Source organism: Zalophus californianus, chromosome 1 (genome assembly GCF_009762305.2).
Source record: "Zalophus californianus isolate mZalCal1 chromosome 1, mZalCal1.pri.v2, whole genome shotgun sequence".
Lineage (NCBI taxonomy): Eukaryota > Metazoa > Chordata > Mammalia > Carnivora > Otariidae > Zalophus > Zalophus californianus.
This window is the reverse complement of record NC_045595.1, coordinates 68259632-68279921: the sequence shown is the minus strand read 5'-3', so window position 1 is coordinate 68279921 and position 20290 is coordinate 68259632. Positions and strand designations below refer to the sequence as shown.

At 41.0% G+C, this 20290-nt stretch overlaps 1 protein-coding gene across 3 annotated transcripts in view; it reads right to left on the bottom strand.

Moving 5' to 3' along the window:
• The window catches only part of LOC113918524 (myosin VIIA and Rab interacting protein), a 417240-nt gene that overhangs the window by 382022 nt on the left and 14928 nt on the right, over positions 1-20290 (bottom strand). The window lies entirely within an intron of this gene.

Sequence of the window (20290 nt, the reverse complement as noted above, 5' to 3'; positions counted from 1 at the left end):
GGAAGCTTTTAGAGAAATCCTTTCTGGAGAAATAAAAGAACTAAAATCTAACCGAGTCGGAATCAAAAAGGCTATTGATGAGGTGCAATCAAAAATGGGGCACTAACTGCTAGGATAACTGAAGCGGAAGAGAGAATCAGCGATATAGAAGACCAAATGATGGAAAAATAAAGAGGCTAAGAAAAAGAGAGATAAACAACTACAGGATCACGAGGGCAGATTTCGAGGGATAAGTGATACGATAAGATGAAACAACATTAGAATAATTGGGATCCCAGAAGAAGAAGAAAGAGAGAGAGGGGCAGAAGGTATATTGGAGCAAATAATAGCAGAGAACTTCCCTAATGTGAGGAAGGAAACAGGCATCAAAATCCAGGAGGCACAGAGAACCCTTCTCAAAATCAATAATAATAGGTCAACACCCCGACATCTAATAGTAAAACTTACAAGATTCAGAGACAAAGAGAAAATCCTGAAAGGAGCTCGGGGGAAGAGATATGTAACCTACAATGGTAGAAATATTAGATTGGCAACAGACCTATCCACAGAGACCTGGCAGGCCAGAAAAGACTGGCAAGATATCTTCAGAGCACTAAAAGAGAAAAATATGCAGCCAAGAATACTATATCCAGCTAGGCTGTCATTGAAAATAGAAGGAGAGATAAAAAGCTTCCAGGACAAACAAAAACTAAAGGAATTTGCAAACACGAAACCAGCCCTCCAAGAAATATTGAAAGGGGTCCTCTAAGCAAAGAGAGAGCCTAAAAGCAGCATAGATCAGAAAGGAACACAGACAATATACAGTAACAGTCACCTTACAGGCAATACAATGGCACTAAATTCATACCTTTCAATAGTTACCCTGAATGGAAATGGGCTCAATGCCCCAATCAAAAGACACAGGCTATCAGATTGGATTAAAAAACAAGACCTATCGATTGCTGTCTGCAAGAGACTCATTTTAGACCCAAAGACACCCCCAGATTGAAAGTGAGGGGGTGGAAAACCATTTACCATGCTAATGGACACCTAAAGAAAGCTGGGGTGGCAATCCTTATATCCGACAAATTAGATTTTAAACCAAAGACTGTAATAAGAGATGAGGAAGAACACTCTATCCTACTTAAAGGGTCTATCCAACAAGAATATCTAACAATTGTAAATATCTATGCCCCGAACATGGGAGCAGCCAAGGATATAAGGCAATTAATATAACAAAAGTGAAGAAACACATTGACAACAATACAATAATAGTGGGGCACTTTAACACCCCCCTCACTGAAATGGACACATCATCTAAGCAAAAGATCAACAAGGAAATAAAGACTTTAAATGACACACTCGACCAAATGGACTTCACAGACATATTCAGAACATTCCATCCCAAAGCAATGGAATACACATTCTTCTTTAGTGCCCATGGAACATTCTCCAGAATAGATCACATCCTAGGTCACAAATCAGGTCTCAACCAGTACCAAAAGATTGGGATTATTCCCTGCATATTTTCAGACCACAATGCTTTGAAGCTAGAACTCAATCACAAGAGGAAAGTCGGAAAGAACTCAAATACGTGGAGGCTAAAGAGCATCCTACTAAAGAACGAATGGGTCAAATAGGAAATTAAAGAAGAATTTAAAAATTTCATAGAAACCAATGAAAATGGAAACACAACTGTTAAAAATCTTTGGGATACAGCAAAGGCAGTCCTGAGAGGAAAGTATATAGCAATACAGGCCTTTCTCAAGAAACAAGAAAGGTCTCAAATACACAACCTAACCCTACATCTAAAGGAGCTGGAGAAAGAACAGCAAATAAAGCCTAAACCCAGCAGGAGAAGAGAAATCATAAAGATCAGAGCAGAAATCAATGAACTAGAAACCAAAAGAACAGTAGAACAGATCAACAAAAACTAGGACCTGGTTCTTTGAAAGAATGAACAAGATTGATAAACCCCTGGCCAGACTTATCAAAAAGAAAAGAGAAATTACCTAAAGCAACAAAATCATGAATGAAAGAGGAGAGATCACAACCAACACCAAAGAAATAAGAACAACATATTATGAGCAACTCTATGCCAGCAAATTAGATAACCTGGAAGAAATGGATGCGTTCCTAGAGATGTATCAACTACCAAAATTGAACGAGGAAGAAATAGAAAACCTGAACAGACCTATAACCACTAAGGAAATTGAAGCAGTCATCAAAAATCTCCCAACAAACAAAAGCCCAGGGCCAGATGGCTTCCCAGGGGAATTCTATCAGACATTTAAAGAAGAATTAATACCTATTCTCCTCAAACTGTTCCAAAAAATAGAACTGGAAGGAAAACTTCCAAAGTCATTTTATGAGGCCAGCATTACCTTGATCCCAAAACCAGACAAAGACCCGAACAAAAAGGAGAATTACAGACCAATATCCTTGATGAACATGGATGCAAAAATTCTCACCAAAATACTAGCCAATAGGATCCAACAGTACATTAAAAGGGTTATTCACCACAACCAAGTGGGATTTATCCCTGGGCTGCAAGGTTGGTTCCACATCTGGAAATCAATCAACGTGATACAATACATTAACAAAAGAAAGAACAAGAATCATATGATCCTCTCAATAGATGCAGAAAAAGCATTTGACAAAGTACTGCATCCTTTCTTGATCAAAACTCTTCAGAGTATAGGGATAGAGGATACATACCTCAATATTATAAAAGCCATCTATGAAAAACCTACAGCGAATATCATTCTCAATGGGGAAAAGCTTAGAGCTTCTCCCCTAAGGTCAGGAATGTGGCAGGGATGTCCACTATCGCCACGGCTATTCAACATAGTATTAGAAGTCCTAGCCACAGCAATCAGACAACAAAAAGAAATCAAAGGCATCCAAATATGCAAAGAGGAAGTCAAACTCTCACTCTTTGCAGATGATATGATACTTTATGTGGAAAACCCAAAAGACTCCACCCCAAAACTGCTAGAACTCATACAGGAATTCAGTAAAGTAGCAGGATATAAAATCAATGCCCAGAAATCAGTGGCATTCCTATACACCAACAACAAGACAGAAGAGAGACAAATCAAGGAGTTGATCCCATTTACAATTGCACCCAAAGCCATAAGATACCTAGGAATAAATTTAACCAAAGGGGCAAAGGATCTGTACTCAGAAAACTATAAAATACTCATGAAAGAAATTGAAGAAGACACAAAGAAATGGAAAAACGTTCCATGCTCATGGATTCGGAGAACCAACATTGTGAAGATGTCCATGCTACCTAGGGCAATCTACACATTCAATCCAATCCCCATCAAAATACCATCCACTTTTTTCAAAGAAATGGAACAAATAATCCTAAAATTTGTATGGAACCAGAAGAGACCCCGAATAGCCAGAGGAATGTTGAAAAAGAAAAGCAAAGCTGGCGGCATCACAATTCCGGACTTCCAGCTCTATTACAAAGCTGTCATCATCAGGACAGTGTGGTACTGGCACAAAAACAGACACATAGATCAATGGAACAGAATCGAGAGCCCAGAAATGGACCCTCAACTCTATGGTCAACTTATCTTTGACAAAGCAGGAAAGAATGTCCAATGGCAAAAAGACAGTCTCTTCAACAAATGGTGTTGGGAAAATTGGACAGCCACATGCAGAAGAATGAAACTGGACCATTTCCTTACACCACACACAAAAATAGACTCCAAATGGTTGAAAGACCTAAACGTGAGACAGGAGTCCATCAAAATCCTAAAGGAGAACACAGGTAGCAACCTCTTCGACCTCAGCCACAGCAACTTCTTCCTAGAAACATCGCCAAAGGAAAGGGAAGCAAGGACAGAAATGAACTATTGGGATTTCAAGATAGAAAGCTTTTGCACAGCAAAAGAAACAGTCCACAAAACCAAAAGACAACCAACAGAATGGGAGAAAATATGTGCAAATGACATATCAGATAAAGGGCTAGTATCCAAAATCTATAAAGAACTTATCAAACTCAACACCCAAAGAACAAATGATCCAATGAAGAAATGGGCAGAAGACATGAACAGACATTTTTCCAAAGAAGACATCCACATGGCCAACAGACACATGAAAAAGTGCTCAACATCGCTCGGCATCAGGGAAATGCAAATCAAAACCTCAATGAGATACCACCTCACACCAGTCAGAATGGCTAAAATTAACAAGTCAGGAAACGACAGATGTTGGCGGGGATGCGAAGAAAGGGGAACCCTCCTACACTGTTGGTGGGAATGCAAGCTGGTGCAGCCCCTCTGGAAAACAGGATGGAGTTTCCTCAAACAGTTGAAAATAGAGCTACCCTCTGATCTAGCAATTGCACTACTGGGTATTTACCACAAAGATACAAATGTAGGGATCCGAAGGGGTACGTGCACCCTAATGTTTAAAGCAGCAATGTCCACAATAGCCAAACTGTGGAAAGAGCCAAGATGTCCATCGACAGATGAATGGATAAAGAAGTGGTATATATACACAATGGAATATTATGCAGCCATCAAAAGGAATGAGATCTTGCCATTTGCAACCACGTGGATGGAACTGGAGGGTTTTATGCGGAGTGAAATAAGTCAATCAGAGAAAGACATGTATCATATGACCTCACTGATATGAGGAATTCTTAATCTCAGGAAACAAACTGAGGGTTGCTGGAGTGGTGGGGGGTGGGAGGGATCGGGTGGCTGGGTGATAGACATTGGGTAGGGCATGTGCTATGGTGAGCGCTGTGAATTGTGCAAGACTGTTGAATTACAGATCTGTACTTCTGAAACAAATAATGCAACATATGTTAAGAAAAAAGAAAAAGAAGAAGATAGCAGGAGAGGAAGAATGAATGGGAGTAAGTCAGAGTGGGGGACGAACCATGAGAGACGATGGACTCTGAAAAACAAACTGAGGATTCTATAGGGGAGGAGGGTAGGGGGATGGGTTAGCCTGGTGATGGGTATTAAAGAGGGCACATTCTGCATGGAGCACTGGGTGTTATGCACAAACAATGAATCATGGAACACTACATCAAAAACTAATGATGTAGGGCGCCTGGGTGGCTCAGTCGTTAAGCTTCTGCCTTCGGCTCAGGTCATGATCCCGGGGTCCTGGGATCGAGTCCCGCATCGGGTTCCCTGCTCAGCGGGAAGCCTGCTTCTCCCTCTCCCACTCCCCCTGCTTGTGTTCCTGCTCTCACTCTCTCTCTGTCAAATAAATAAATAAAATCTTTAAAAAAAAAACAACTTCTAATTAAAGATAACAAGAGGTTGGTCAAAATATTTAAAAGGAAAACTGAGAAATGCGATGTCTATGGGAGGTTTTGAAAAGCTTCAATATATGCCTGGAATCTACAAAGCTGTGTGCATACACAGAGTTGTGTGTATGCTCAGGAAAGAAATAAAAAGACTCTAATCTCTCATCTCTTGATGAATGTTCAGGAACCGAGCAAGTAAGAAGTGAAGACTAAGAAGTGTAAACTGCCTGCCGTAGCACTGAAAACATCCTCAAACACAGAGCCCTTTGGCAAAGGCTGGGAGACTTATTGATTCAAAGCATCAAGGAAATCTCTGCCCAATTAGCTGACAACTAAACTAACCAAGAAGAATTTCAGGACTCATACATTACAAAGAATACAGATTTACAGAATTAGTCCAGAAAAGTCACTAAACAAACAAACAGACACAACAACAAACCCAGGGTAAGGAGAGATCTGATTTTCAGAGTTGCCACATTATATTATTTGAAAAGTCCACTTTAAAAAATTATGAGACATGTAAAGAAATAGAAAAATGACTCACACAGGGGAAAATAGCAATCAATAGAAACTGTCCCTGAGAAATACTATATACCAGACTTACTGGACAATGACTTTAAATTAGCTATTATAAATATGACCAGGGGCACCTCGGTGGCTTAGTCAGTTAAGTGTCCGACTCTTAATTTTGACTCAGGTCATGATATCAGGGTCCTGGGATCGAGCCCCACATTGGGCTCCACACTCAGCAGGGAGTTGGTTTGAGGATTCTCTCCCTCTCCCTCTGTTCCTCCCCCAGCTCATGCGTTTTCTCTCTCTCTCTCTCTCTCTCTCTAAAATAAATAAATCTTTATTAAAAAATAAATATGATCAAAGAACTAAAGGTAACCATGTCTAAATTATTCAGGAAAAGTATGAGAGTGATATTTCACCAGAGAATATCAACAAAGGGAAAGAAATTAAGAAAAAGAACCAAGTAGAAATTGTGGACTTGAAAAATAACTGAAATGAAAAAAAAATCACTAAAAAACTTAACAGCAAATATGAATTGGCAGAAGAAAAAATCAAGTAACTTGAAGATAAGTTTGAGACTGCCTGAGATTGAGATGATCTAATCTGGGGTACAAAAAAAAATGAGGAGGTTCAAGAGATATAAGAAAATACTTAGAGGTGAATTAAAATGAAAACACACACACCAAAACTTAGGAGATGCAGTGAAAGCAGTGCTTAAGGGTAAATTTATAAACACGTATATTAAAAAAATGAAGAAGTATCACAAATCAATAACCTCTTAAGAAATTAGAAAAAAAAAAAACACAACTAAGCCCAAGTAAGCAAAATGAAGGAAATAATACAGTCAAGAGAGGAAACAAATGAAATATAAAAACAACAAAGAAAAATTAATAAAACTCAAAGCTGGTTATCTGAAAAGATCAACAAAATTAACAAACTTTTAGACTGACCAAGAAAAAAACATAAGATTCAAATTACTAAAATGAAAGAGGAGGTCAATACAGACATAAAAAGGATCATAAAGGAATACTGAGAACAATGGTATGGCAACAAATTGGATAACCTAAAGGAAATGGAAAAATTCCTAGATAGAACATACAAAAACTGACTCACAAAGAAATAGAAAACAAACCTATAAGGAGCAAAAATTTTGGATCAGTAATCAAAAACTTTCCACAAAGAAAAGCACAGGTTTAGATGGCTTCACAGGTATTGCAACAAAAAATATATCACAGAAAAAATATATCACAATAAAATAAAACTATACATCAATATTTTTATGAATACAGATGAAAAAATCCTCAACAAAATATCAGCAAAAAATCCAGCAACATATAAAAAAGATTATGTATAGCATAACAAAGTGTGACTTATGCCAGGAGTGCAAGGTTGGTTGAACATATGAAAAATCAATCAATGTAATACAGAATATTAATAGGCTAAAGGACAAAGATCACACGATCATCTCAATAAAGAAAAAGCATTTGATAAAATCCAACACCTTTTCATGATATATATACTCAGCAAATTAGGAACAGAAGGGAACTTTCTCAGCTTTCTCAACATCATACTTAATCGTGAAAGGATGAATGCTTTCCCCTCAGATATCACTGACATAACAAGATTGTCATTCTTACCATTACTATTCGGCATTGTACTGAAGGCTCTTGCCAGGGCAATTAGACAGGAACAAGAACTAAAAAAGCATCTCGATTGGAAAGGAAAAAGTAAAACTGTCTCTATTTAGAGAAAACATGATATTGTATATTGAAAATTCTAAGGAATAAACATACACACACACACACACACACACAATCAGAACCAAAGAACTGAGATCAGCAAGGCTGCAGGATATAAGACTGATATACAAAAATCAATCATATTTCTAAATACTAGAAATGAACACTCAAAAAAAATAAAACTAAGAAAACAAGTCCATTGACAACAGCTTCAAAAGAATAAAATACTTACAAATAAATTGAACAAAAGAAGTTCAAGACTTGTATACTAAACACAGGAAAGACATCCCATGTTTATAGATTGGAAGACTTAATACTGCTAAGCAAAACTTTCAAAATTGATCTACAGATTCAATCCAATTTTTATCAAAATCCCAGCTGCTTTCTTTGCAAGAATTGGCAAGCTGATCCAAAAATCCATGTAAGTGTAAGGACCAAGAATAACCAAACAATCTTGGAAAAAAAGTTGGAAATAATACATTATATGTTAACAAAAAATAGATAGTAGGAAGGGGAAAATGAAGCAGGGGAGATCGGAGGGGGAGACAAACCATGAGAGACTATAGACTCCGAGAAACAAACAGGGTTTTAGAGGGGAAGGGGGTGGGGGGAATGTGTTAGCCCAGTGATGGGTATTAAGGAGGGCACGTATTGAGTGGAGCACTGGGTATTATACGCAAACAATGAATCATGGAACACTACATCAAAAACTAATGATGTAATGTATGGTGATTAACATAACATAATAAAATAAAATGTTAAAAAAAGGAAAAAAGTTGGATTCACACTTCTCAACTTCAAAACTTACTACAAAACTACAATAATCAAGACATTGTAGTACTGACATAAGGATAGAAATATAGAGCAATGGAATAGAATTGAGAGTTCAGAAATAAACAGTTATATTTACAGTCAATTGATTTTGGACAAGGGTTTCAAGACAAATCAATGGAGAAAAGAATGGTCTATTCAACAAACAGCTGGGACAACTGGATATGCACATGCAAAAGAGTAAAGTTAGATTCCTACCTCACATCATATACAAAAACTAACTCAAAAAAGATCAACACCCTAAATTTAAGTGGTAAATTTATAAAACTCTTACATGTAAACAGTGTAAATTTTCATGACCTTGGGTTAAGCAATAGTTTCTTAGATATGACACCAAAAGCACAAGTGACAAAAGAAATAGATAAATTGGAACTCACGAAAATGAAAAAACTTTGTACCTCAAAGACTCTACCGGGGCGCCTGGGTGGCTCAGTCTGTTAAGCGTCTGCCTTCGGCTCAGGTCATGACCCCAGGGTCCTGGGATGGAGCCCCGCATCGGGCTCCCTGCTCAGCAGGGAGTCTGCTTCTCCCTCTCCCTCTGCCTGACACTCTGCCTACTTGTGCTCTCTCTCTCTCTGTCAAATAAATAAATAAAATCTTAAAAAAATTTAAAAAAAAGACTCTATCAATGATGTGAAAAGACAACCTATAGGATAGGATAAAATTATATATCCAATAAGGGACTTACATCCAGAATATATAAAGAACCCTTACAACTCAATAAGAAAAATACAAATAATCCAACTTTAAAAAAATGCAAAGGATTTGAATAGACATTTCTCTAAAGAAGATACACAAATAGCCAATAAGTATATGAAAAGATGCTTGAAAACCATTAGCCATCAAAGAAATGCAAATCAAAACCACAATGAGATACCACTTTATACCTACTATAATGGGTATATTCAAAAAGGCAGTTGATAACAAGATAATAACAAGAGTACCTGAAACACTTTTGTTTCACTATTTCACAAATTCATCTCCTTAAATGTTCAATCCTCAGGACTTTGTGCAATGCCTGGCTCAGAGTAGGTGTGGACTAAATGGCTGACTGCCAAATGAATGAAAGAATGAACAAACAGGTCCCCTCTGGCTCCAGGGGCACTCTGGCCCCATGAATGGCTGTCCCCAGGCACACTCTGCAAACCCAGATTCCACCAGGAACACTTGCACTGCAGAACGAGCCAGATCAAGTTCCAGGCCAGCTTCATGGGGAAACCATGGCTCCCCTAGTCCGAATGCCATCACTCCGAGACTGCCAGGCAGCAGTTCCTATAACCCTTGTGACCTTCATCTGATCCCCTAACTCTCCTGATATCCCAGGGGGACTCCAAACACATGCTGTTTTAGACAAAACTTCCCCCCATTAAACAGAAGGGGCACTATGATTTTATTTCTGGCAAATGAGAACGGGTCTAGAAATTGAAAATTGGTGGGAGATCTTATTATCTCTGTCTATATGAGATTTAATTGCATCTTCTACCTATTAGATCCTGGTGAAAATATCTTCCAAAGTAAGGACAGTAAAGGTGGGGGAGATGCTTCTGTGGCCTCTTCTGGCAGTGTCTGGTGGCAACAGGTCTTGGGAGATGGTTTCCCATGGCATTAGATAGGCACTCACACAAGCCCCAAGCACAAAGTGGAGGGAAGGGCAAGAGAGTAGGAGTCTAAACCAATGGTTCTCAACTGAGGGCTATACTGGCTCCCAGGGGACATTCAGCAATGTTTGGAGAAGTCTTCAGCTGCCACAACTGGGAGTGTGCTACTGGCATATAGTGGATAGAAGCCAGAGACTGATGTCAAAAAACCTATGATGCACAAGACAGTACCCCACAACAAAGCATGATCTGGTCCAAAATGTCAGTAGTGTCCATTTCTCAATGGTTGAGAAATCCTGGTCCAGACTGCCCACAGGTTTACACAGCAGAGTCCACAAGGGGAGGCTTCATTACTGTCACTGTGTAGGATCATTGCAGATTCTGGGCTCAGAAATCACTCAAAGACCCCTGATGGTTCATTTTATGTGTCAACTTGACTAGGCCACAGGGTGCCCAGGTATTTGATTAAACATTATTCTGAATATGTCTGTGAGGATCTCTGGACAAAATTCACACTTGAATCAGTAGACTGAATATGGCAGATTGCTCTCTCTAATGTGGGTGGGCCTCATCAAATCAGTTGAAGGCTTAAACCGAACAAAAGAGGAGAGCCCTCCCCCAAGTAAGAAAAAATTCTTTCTGTCTGACGTGTTCAAATAGGGACACTGGCTATTTCCTGCCTCAGGGCTGAAACTGGAACATCAGCTCTTCCCAGTTCTCAAGCCTGCTGGCCTTGGACTGGAACTACACCATTGGTTCTCCTGTTCTCAGTCCTTCAGACTCAAACTAGAACTACACCATTGACTCTCCTGGGTTTTCAGCCACAGAATATGTTGTATGTCAGCCTACATAATCATGTGAGCCAATTACTTATGTCAAATCTCTTTATTTTACACATTTATATAAATATGTATACTTATACACATACACATCCTATTGGTTCTGTTTTCCTGGAGACCTCTGAGTAATACAGACACATATACACATTACACATTATTGACAAATAAATGACCTCATTAATAAATGTTGATTGTATTTTTCTGGCTTCATCAGCAATGACTGTACTTACAGGAAACAAAAGCCCAGTGTTTATATTGAAGCCCAGCGCTTTTCTCTCCCACCTTGACATTAAAGCGATGGCTGCCATCCCCTACTTTTGTTTTCTGAGCCTCTGGACACAGTGGAAGCCCTGTGATGTCTTTCCTGCCGTTTGGGCTTTTTCTCTGTCTGCTTCCCATCCTTTGGGTGTTTTCATGTAGATCCCCTGCACAGAGGATAGCTAATGAACACTCGATAAAAATACACAGCTCTTCACCCCGCTGAGAATTTCCTCTTCAGTTTCAACTGGATAATGATGCTCTTTGCTCTCTCTACTATATAAAAGTCTGGTACATTTCTTCTGTCTGTAATAAAAATGCATCAAGATAAGAGTTGGCAGCTGGCTGTATGTGGAATTAGATCACATAATTACAGGAGAGAACATAAACTATGAAGAAATATACACTAAAATCTCACTAATTCAGACTTCATCAATTCTGAATTTGTGATCAAACGTGGTAGACTAAAATTTACTGTTCTATTTGTTCTCAGAGCAAAGGGATTAAGACAACTAATAGTAGATGAGAAAAGGAGAATATTTACCTTCCAAAGGGGGCAAATTATTATCAGGTACTTACCTAGGAGTATCAGTTTATATGTAAACACCACAATTACAGTGTAAGCAAATAACAGCTGCAGAGCCTGGCTTTTTAGTATGCAAACCTCAGATCTGAGGGTTTCCTAGTCACAAATTCTGGGACTTAATCCCAGGACCAAGGTGAGTCCTGTTTGTTTACACTTCCACCGAGTGGAGGCCACGATAGTGGGCAGCAAAGGACAATCCAGGTACAATGTGGAAAGGGCTACTTGAGGAATGGACTGTGAGTCACTGTCCCTGATGGGGGGAGAAGGAGCCAGAGATGGGGAGGCTTCCAGGTGTTAGTGATCAGGGTCAGGGTCCTAAGGTGACTCCTCTAAGGAGGAACAAGCATTGGCCAGGTGTCCAGGTTGAGAGAGGAACGCAGACAAAAGCACCCCTTAGAGATGTGCATATCATTCAATATGTCTGCTACGGGGTTGAGGAGGGAGTCTGCGAAGCCATGTTGAAGAACTTGGACTTCACCTGAGGGCCCTGGCAGCCACTGCAGGGTCCTAAATAGGTGAGCACCTGGAGACACAGCATTTTTGCTTTCCTGGAGTCACTCTGGTAACAGAGAGGAAGGTGAGGAAGTGGACAAGAACACGGGCAAGTAAATGGGAGCCACCCTGGTGACCTATGCAAGAGCTCTAGGATGAGAAGAAAACAGAAAATGACTCAAACCTGCCTATGTACTCTCTAATTAAAACTCCCTCCTCCTGGAAAATGTTCAGGCAGGTTAAAGTTCAACTCCCCAACGGGGACACTCCTTCCATCTCCTTCCTCCTTCCCAAGATCCGGCACCAGGGGCAGGCTTTACTGGTCTCCTGGCAATGAGGGACAGGATGACAAGTACACGTGGGGTCCTTCTAGACTGGGCTCTGCCACAGGGGGCCAGTCTGGTGTGTGGACCATGTCGATTAAGAGGTAACCGGCCTTTGTCCTTTGTCACGAACGGTACACCCAGCTATTGACTGTGACTCCACAGAGGCAGCTCATCATTAGGGTCTTTATTGTTGGCAGCCTCCCCCTCCCCACCCTGGGCTTCAGCAGCTCTAGTAGCCTATGCAGCCATTCAACATTCACTCACCAGGGCTCATGAGAACCCCTGGCTCCCTGCACGCCCTGTACAGGCTGTGGGGCCCAACCTGAGAGACAACTCTTCTAATCTGTGCTCCACAGTCATCCCTGGACCATGGTGCATGTGCTTACACAGGGCTTTCTGGAGAGGGTTACAGCACCCCTGCACCAGCTAGTCTTCCCCACCATGTTCTCAGGCCCCCATACCTGCTTCTGAAGGTTCTACTCTACCCAACATAAGGCATACGTGCACACCACTTACATCCCACCCCAAGAAGGAGAGTCAGGACACACACTCCTGACCTCACTGTGCTCTTTCTCTCTCCTCTCTTCCCCACATTTCTTGGCCCAAAGGGTTGGGCTTTCTTCTCTCTACCCTCCATGCTTCATCCTTTGGGCCTCACAGCTCAGTCTTAACAATGGGAGACTCAGCCTCTCTACACTGGAGAAGAAACTCTCATCTGAGTCATCTGATGAAATGTGGCTGCAGGAAAAGTGAAGCCCAAGGACAGCCACGGACAGGAACTCTTCAGTTTTCCATCTTAAAAATGTCTCCCCTCCACCAAACTTAAGTGACTGAGAGACAACTTGGAAGTTCACACTTATACAGCATAAGTTATAAGTTATCAGAGGTTATCAGGTTATAAGTGATTGCCATGACATGCCAGCAGCCACCATTTCCATACCACACGGGCTGGCTGGACCTCTGTGGCCCACGGCCCACTACCACATTCTGTGCACTCAAGAAAAACTCTCCCTAGTGTTACCCAGCCACAAGTTTTCAAATGCATCATCAATTAAAAACACCTTGTAAAAATGTAGTTGTTTTGATGGCTTTAGTATATAGACTCAGAAATAAATGATGAGCACAGAGATAGTTTTATCTATTTTAATCCAGCTTCTGACCACCCAAAGCATCCTGGGAAAATCTCTGACCATCCTTTGGTAACGGGATAGGGGAGCCTACTTCAGGATTAGGGAGTTCAGTGCCACTTGCTAGTGGCAGCAAATCATTTCAGATCCTTTGTCCTTTCCTTCTGCTCCCATTTCAACGCAGTGGTTTATCTACAGACACAGAGTTCATGTCTAAGCTACATCTTAGAAATGGGTTCCACAGAATAAAAAATTCTTTCATAGCTTCACAGAACTGGAAGAATGAACACTCTAAAGTGATTCATTCCCTTCTTTGCAAATCACTCCTGTTCGTGTTTTATAGAGAAGCCTGGGCTTCCTCCAGCATATTCGACCTGGATCTCCCCTTTGTCTTCCCAACTCCTTCCTACCACAGAGCTGTGAATTATTATAACTCACAAGGCCTTCCTCTTTCTTGATGTAAAAATTCAGCACTACTTTTGGGGAAAAGATGGCACTAATTGGGGACAACATACTTCATAGATTTTCCTTCAAAAAGAAGAAAAAGTGCTGAACACCACGGGAAGGAACTCTTTCAACTTCTGTGCTTGTTGCAGTCCAGTTTAGATATTTCAAAACAAGATTTTCCAAACTATCCACACACTTTAATTCTCTAGTACACCCTTTGGAAGGCACACATTTATATTTGATCTGCATGTTCTAGAATCATTCTGTGATTGCAGAAAAGTCATCTCATTTTGTAGCGAACTTAAATTATTTAAATCTGATCTAAGCTTTTAAATCTGTGTGTTTGGATCCAGGTGACTCCTGGAAGTATGGGTTTGTGGGGGGGGGTGTCTGAATAATGTATCTAGTGCCATGGGGCATCTGTTCAGCACGGCTGACTGGCAAAGGCCTGGCTTAACGCTTAGTCTGAGCTTAGGAGATATGTGGGTGACAATTTCCTCAGCACCCAGGGGGCCTTCCAGCCTCTACCTCCAATTGGTTACTGAGGTGGCATTTATTTGTTGATTGACTGATTTGAGAGCAGACCATTAAAAAGCCCTTGCCAAGGAGCGCCTGGGTGGCTCAGTAGGTTAAGCATCTGCCTTTGGCTCAGGTCATGATCCCAGAGTCCCGGGATGGAGCCCCACATTGGGCTCCCTGCTCAGTGGGGTGTCTGCTTCTCCTTCTCCCTCTGCTCCTCCCCCTGCTTGTGCTCTCTCACTCTCTCACTTTCTCAAATAAATAAAATCTTTAAAAAAAAAAAAAGCACTTGCCAAATTTCATGAAATCCAGCCACAAGTGTTGTTACTAAGATAGTGCTAACGCTTCCATGCCAAATAAGATCATCCAAAATGCCTACCAAGTGCCTCAAAGTTCAATATGTGACTTTGAAACTCAGAGATACAGTCTACACATAAATAGAAAAGAAAATGACCCCAATCAGAGCCCGCAACAAGCAAAAGGAAGACACAGGAATATGGATAGAATACTCTTGAAGAAGAGGGAATGAAATGTATAGAAACGGTCAACTCCCTAATGAGGGGTACTCTTCAAAAGTGTGATAAAAAGTCTAATTCTAAACCAGCTCCCACAGTACTTCAAAGCAAGAGTTTCAAAAACAAGCATCTGTGCCCCCAGTAGTGCTCGCTGCCATCAGCCCACCTGTGCCTCCCCGGCCCTAGAAGGAAACGGAGTTAGCACACTACCTCGCCAGCTGCAGCCTCGGTCCCAACCACTTGAGTTAGGTCATTGTTTCTCTGCTGGATTGTCCTAGACAGCTAGGGTTGTTGTTTTATTATTGGTATTATTATAATCATCTAATTATAATCATCATCATCATTTAGCCTTTCAGTTAAAAAAAAAAAGAGGCTTGAAGCTTGGTGGGCTATTTTGGGCTTCAGAGATGGCACAGAGAAACATGCAAGTATGCTGCTCGCAACCATTTACTAAGTAAACTGTAAGGCAGCCAGGATTGAGTGGGGCCCAGAGTAAGAGAAGACTCTGTCACAAGCCCAGGCAGCAATGCAAGCCACTCTGGCCCTCTGTTTATGCAGGACCGGACAGACCCAGTGACATACAAAGTGTCTGTAACAAGTAGAGGTGCTGTAGAGGACCTCTGGGAAGTTCTAGAAGAGGATCCGCAAGTCCTCGAGGGGTATTAGAACACAGCCATGCCCTCTCCTCCATAACTGCTCTCCTTGTGGGAAACAGCTCATGCTTGTTACCAGGCCCTGGTACTGAACACCTGACAATAGGGCATCGAGTGACCCCGTGACCAGCAGAACCTAGCTTTGAGCCTCTTATTAGGGTAGGCAGGTGCAGTAGGCATCCGCTGTCAAGCAAAAATGGTATATAAGAAATCAGGCTCGAGCAGTATCCGATGGCATAAGCTGCATGGGCAGGGGTCTCAGACTGCTCGGTCTCCCGTGTCTGTTGCTTTGTCTCCTCTCCCTCAGTCCACACCTATGTCTTCTTAGGAAGTTCCTGATGAGCAGCCAACATGAGGAAAAAACCCAAGCCTGATTTGTAGACAATTCTATGAGATGTCATTCGTACCAACCCAAAGGGGAGATCTGTAGCCTCACAGCCCTGCTGACAGGGGTGGCCCTGGAGAAGAGCAGTGAAGGGTAATCCTTCTGGTGGGCAGGATTTCAAGCAGCATATTGATTTTCCATGTTGTTTGGACCAAGAGGTGTCTGGAAGGATGTACACCAATTCATGGGCAGTAGCTAACAGCACTGCAGGATGGGAAAGTGTGTGGGTGGTGGGCCTCCTGGAGGAGAAAAGTGCCACCAGTGTCTCAACATCTTTGTGGCAGCTCTCCATAATCAGGTGGACATGATGACACGTGGGGAGGTGAGGCAGCCTCTTCCCTGGTGCCTCTCCAGTGGGCCCTTGTACAGAATGGACATGGCAGCAGGGTCCACCAGTGTGGCTACACGTGGGTCCAACTCACAGACCCCCTCACTGCAGTGTCATCTGACCCTCACCACTGCTGAGCGCCTGTCCTCCCTGTCGCGGAGACCAGTGCGGAGCCCTTCCCCTGGATGCGGAGGCGGGGAAACCAGTCAGCCCCCTGGTGGAGAGTGATTACACTAGACTCCTTCTGTCACACCGACAGCAGTGGTTTCTCCCTGGAATAGACACACACAGATTTGCCAGCTCTTCCTGTAATGCTCCTGCTTGCATCTTTACCCCCCATCACTCACAGAATACTAAATTCACTGGCATGTTCCCTCCCCCCCCACCACATTTTGATTAACCAAGAAACTCTTTTTACAGCAAAAGAAGTTTGGCCATGGACTGATGTCCATAGAATTTACTGATCTCACAACACGCTGCATCACCTGGTGAAATGGGAGAGTGTCCTACTGATGACACCTGGCCCACCAGCTTTCATCTCTGGACCGAACGACTGTTTGGTCTGATCCTTTCTAAGTGTGTGGTTTCTTCCATGACCCAGGCCCAAGTGCAATAAATAGGCTCCTTTCTTTCTGCCTCCCTCTCTTTCCTTCTCTTTTCTTTTTCTTTCTTTCTTTCTTTCTTTCTTTCTTTCTTTCTTTCTTTCTTTCTTTCTTTCTTTCTTTCTTTTTCTTTCTTCCTTCCTTCCTTCCTTTTTCTTTCTTTCTTTCTTCCTCCCTCTCTTTCCTTCTCTTTCTTTCTTTCTTTCTTTCTTTCTTTCTTTCTTTCTTTCTTTCTTTCTTTCCTTTCTTTCTTTCCTTCCTTCCTTCCTTTCTTTCTTTCTTTTTCTTTCTTTTTCCTTCTTTCTTTCTTTCTTTCTTTCTTTCTTTCTTTCTTTCTTTCTTTCTTTCTTTCTTTCTTTCTTTCTTTCTCTTCCTTCCTTCCTTCCTTCCTTCCTTCCTTCCTTCTTTCCTTTCTTTCTTTCTTTCTTTCTTTCTTTCTTCTTTCTTTCTTTCTTTCTTTCTTTCTTTCTTTCTTTCTTTCTTTCTTTCTTTCTTTCTTTCTTTCTTTCTTTCTTTCTTTCTTTCTTTCTTTCTTTCTTTCTTTCTTTCTTTCTTTCTTTCTTTCTTTCTTTCTTTCTTTCTTTCTTTCTTTCTTTCTTTCTTTCTTTCTTTCTTTCTTTCGCCTCAGTATAATGAAAGTTGAGATAAATGTTTGAACTGGACTGGAGTGTGCATTTTCAAAGGGAAAATAGTTTTGAATAGAAAAGCTTATAATAAAATACTGTGCTGGGCTAGGCCTTTCAAACTGGGGTTATAATCCAAGCTATACAAGCCATAGCATTATAAAGAGATTTGACCCTAGATCATATCCTATTGGATAGATAACAAAAAGGAGAGTAATTTTATTGCTCTGGGCAATAAAAAAAAAAAACTCCAATTCAATACCGTGGAAGGAGGGGAATTATTTAAGATCTTTAACTTTAGCCTGATCTGTGGTGGGTTTCACAAACCCAGCTATGAAGTAATACATCTTCCATCAGCAGGGGGTTAGAGACACATGCTTTAATTATAGTTAGCTACTTCGAGGATAATTAAAGGTGTGTTACAGAATTCTATAGACAAGATTACAGAACTCTGAAGCATAAGCTAACCAAAATAGCTACAGCTTTATTTTAAATAAAGTGGTTCAGAAATTTGAGAGAAGGCAGGGAAGGTAGTTTATTTAGTCTTGAGTAGTAATGCCCATGGACATTTAATTCAAATTGGATATAAATGAAAATTTTTTCTTCATTTTTTTCCTCAAAGTCCAATGGTAACATTCTAAAAGCATAACCTAAGTGCTCCGTAATGTGGCCAATGAAAACTGCTACAGTCTCTGCCCATTGATTCCTCAGTCCACAAACACCACTTGAGTGCCCACCTATACGTGGAGATATGACAGACAAAGGAGAACTGAGACAGAAAGCCCGCAGCCCTGCTCTGCATTTCCAGAGAGGCATGAGAGACCACCTCCTAACAATTGTATTCTCATCTGACCCCACTGGAGCACCTCTCCTGTACCATCTCTTTTTTGGGAGTTCTCAATTCTGCAAAAACAGTTCTCAACCAGAAACACTGCCCTAGGTGTTCATCAGGAGCCTCTGACCTCTGCCTGCCCCTTCTCAGTCTTCTGAGTTTTTCCTTCAGAACTTTTGTGTGGTTTTCAGTACCCCTCAAAATTTCCACATAAGAAAATTTGAAAGATATGATAATGTCATAAAAGAAAATTAATCCAAAGACACTATCGAACAAATACAACTGGTGCTAACACATTGCTTCCCTGAAGTGCCATTTGTCCCACTCTTGGTAGGGACTGTTGTTTTTGTCCAATTATACACAGAAGTATGTGTCTTCTTCCACTAAACACCTTATCTCCAGTGTATTTCTACCTTAGTAGGATCCCTTTTAAGCATCATTCTTTTTTTTTAATTTTATTTTAAAATGTTATGTTAGTCACCATACATTATACCATTAGTTTTTGATGTAGTGATCCATGATTCATTGTTTGTGTATAACACCCAGTGCTCCACGCAGAACATGCCCTCCTTAATACCCATCACCAGGCTAACCCATCCCCCCACCCCCCTCCCCTCTAGAACCCTCAGTTTGTTTCTCAGAGTCCATAGTCTTTCATGGTTTGTCTCCCCCTCCGATTTTCCCCCCTTCATTTTTCCCTTCCTATCTTCTTCTTCTTTTTTTTTAAACATATAATGTATTATTTGTTTCAGAGGTACAGGTCTGTTATTCGACAGTCTTACACAATTCACAGCGCTCACCATAGCACATACCCTCCCCAGTGTCCATCACCCAGCCACCCCATCCCTCCCACCCCCCACCACTCCAGCAAACCTGTTTGTTTCCTGAGATTAAGAATTCCTCATATCAGTGAGGTCATATGATACTTGTCTTTCTCTGATTGACTTATTTTGCTCAGCATAATACCCTCCAGTTCCATTCACGTTGTTGCAAATGGCAAGATTTTGGATTTTTTGATGGCTGCATAATATTCCATCATATATATATATACACCACATCTTCTTTATCCATTCATCTGTTGATGGACATCTTGGTTAAGCATCATTCTTAATGGTTATATTACATTTTGTCCTGTGCGTATACCTATTGACCTGTTCCCAGGGCTGTATATCTGAGTTGATTCTAATTTTGGACAATTTCACAGAGAACTATGATACACATCTTTGTGCATAAAGGGTTTTCCACATTAAGGACTTTTTCCCCTGAGGCTAGAGTCCCAGAAATGAAATAGCTAAGTCCAAGGTTACAATACTAAGGCTCCTGAGACACATTTTCAGGCATCTGTCTGAGGGGCATCTAAACAGTGAAGCTACCTGCATGAGGAAAAACTGACGGAGACGATAGTATGGCTACAGAGGATCTGTCTTATTTGTGAAGGCTCATTGAGGGCAGCGCTCTACACTAAAATTAGGCCTTTGCCTCTACACTGAATCCCAAACCACTTTATAGAGTTTTTTTTTTTTAAACCTGTTTTTGCTGCTGACTAGATTTTCAGTAAGTCCCTACCTGAGAAAGGAGTGCTATATGCCCCCAAACTGGCCATGCTACAGAGGGATGGTGTTTTCTCCATTTTTTTTTAATTTTATCAGATTTATCTGATATAAATATCAAGTACCGAACGCCTGTCCTCCAAAGTCCTGAAAGCTTATTTCTAAGACCATTTCAGAATAATGAGTCCAAAAGGGCAAAAACACAAGATCTCAGTCTCTGTGTTTCTGTCTGGCAATTAAGTGAATTTCTCACATGTTTTCTGACAG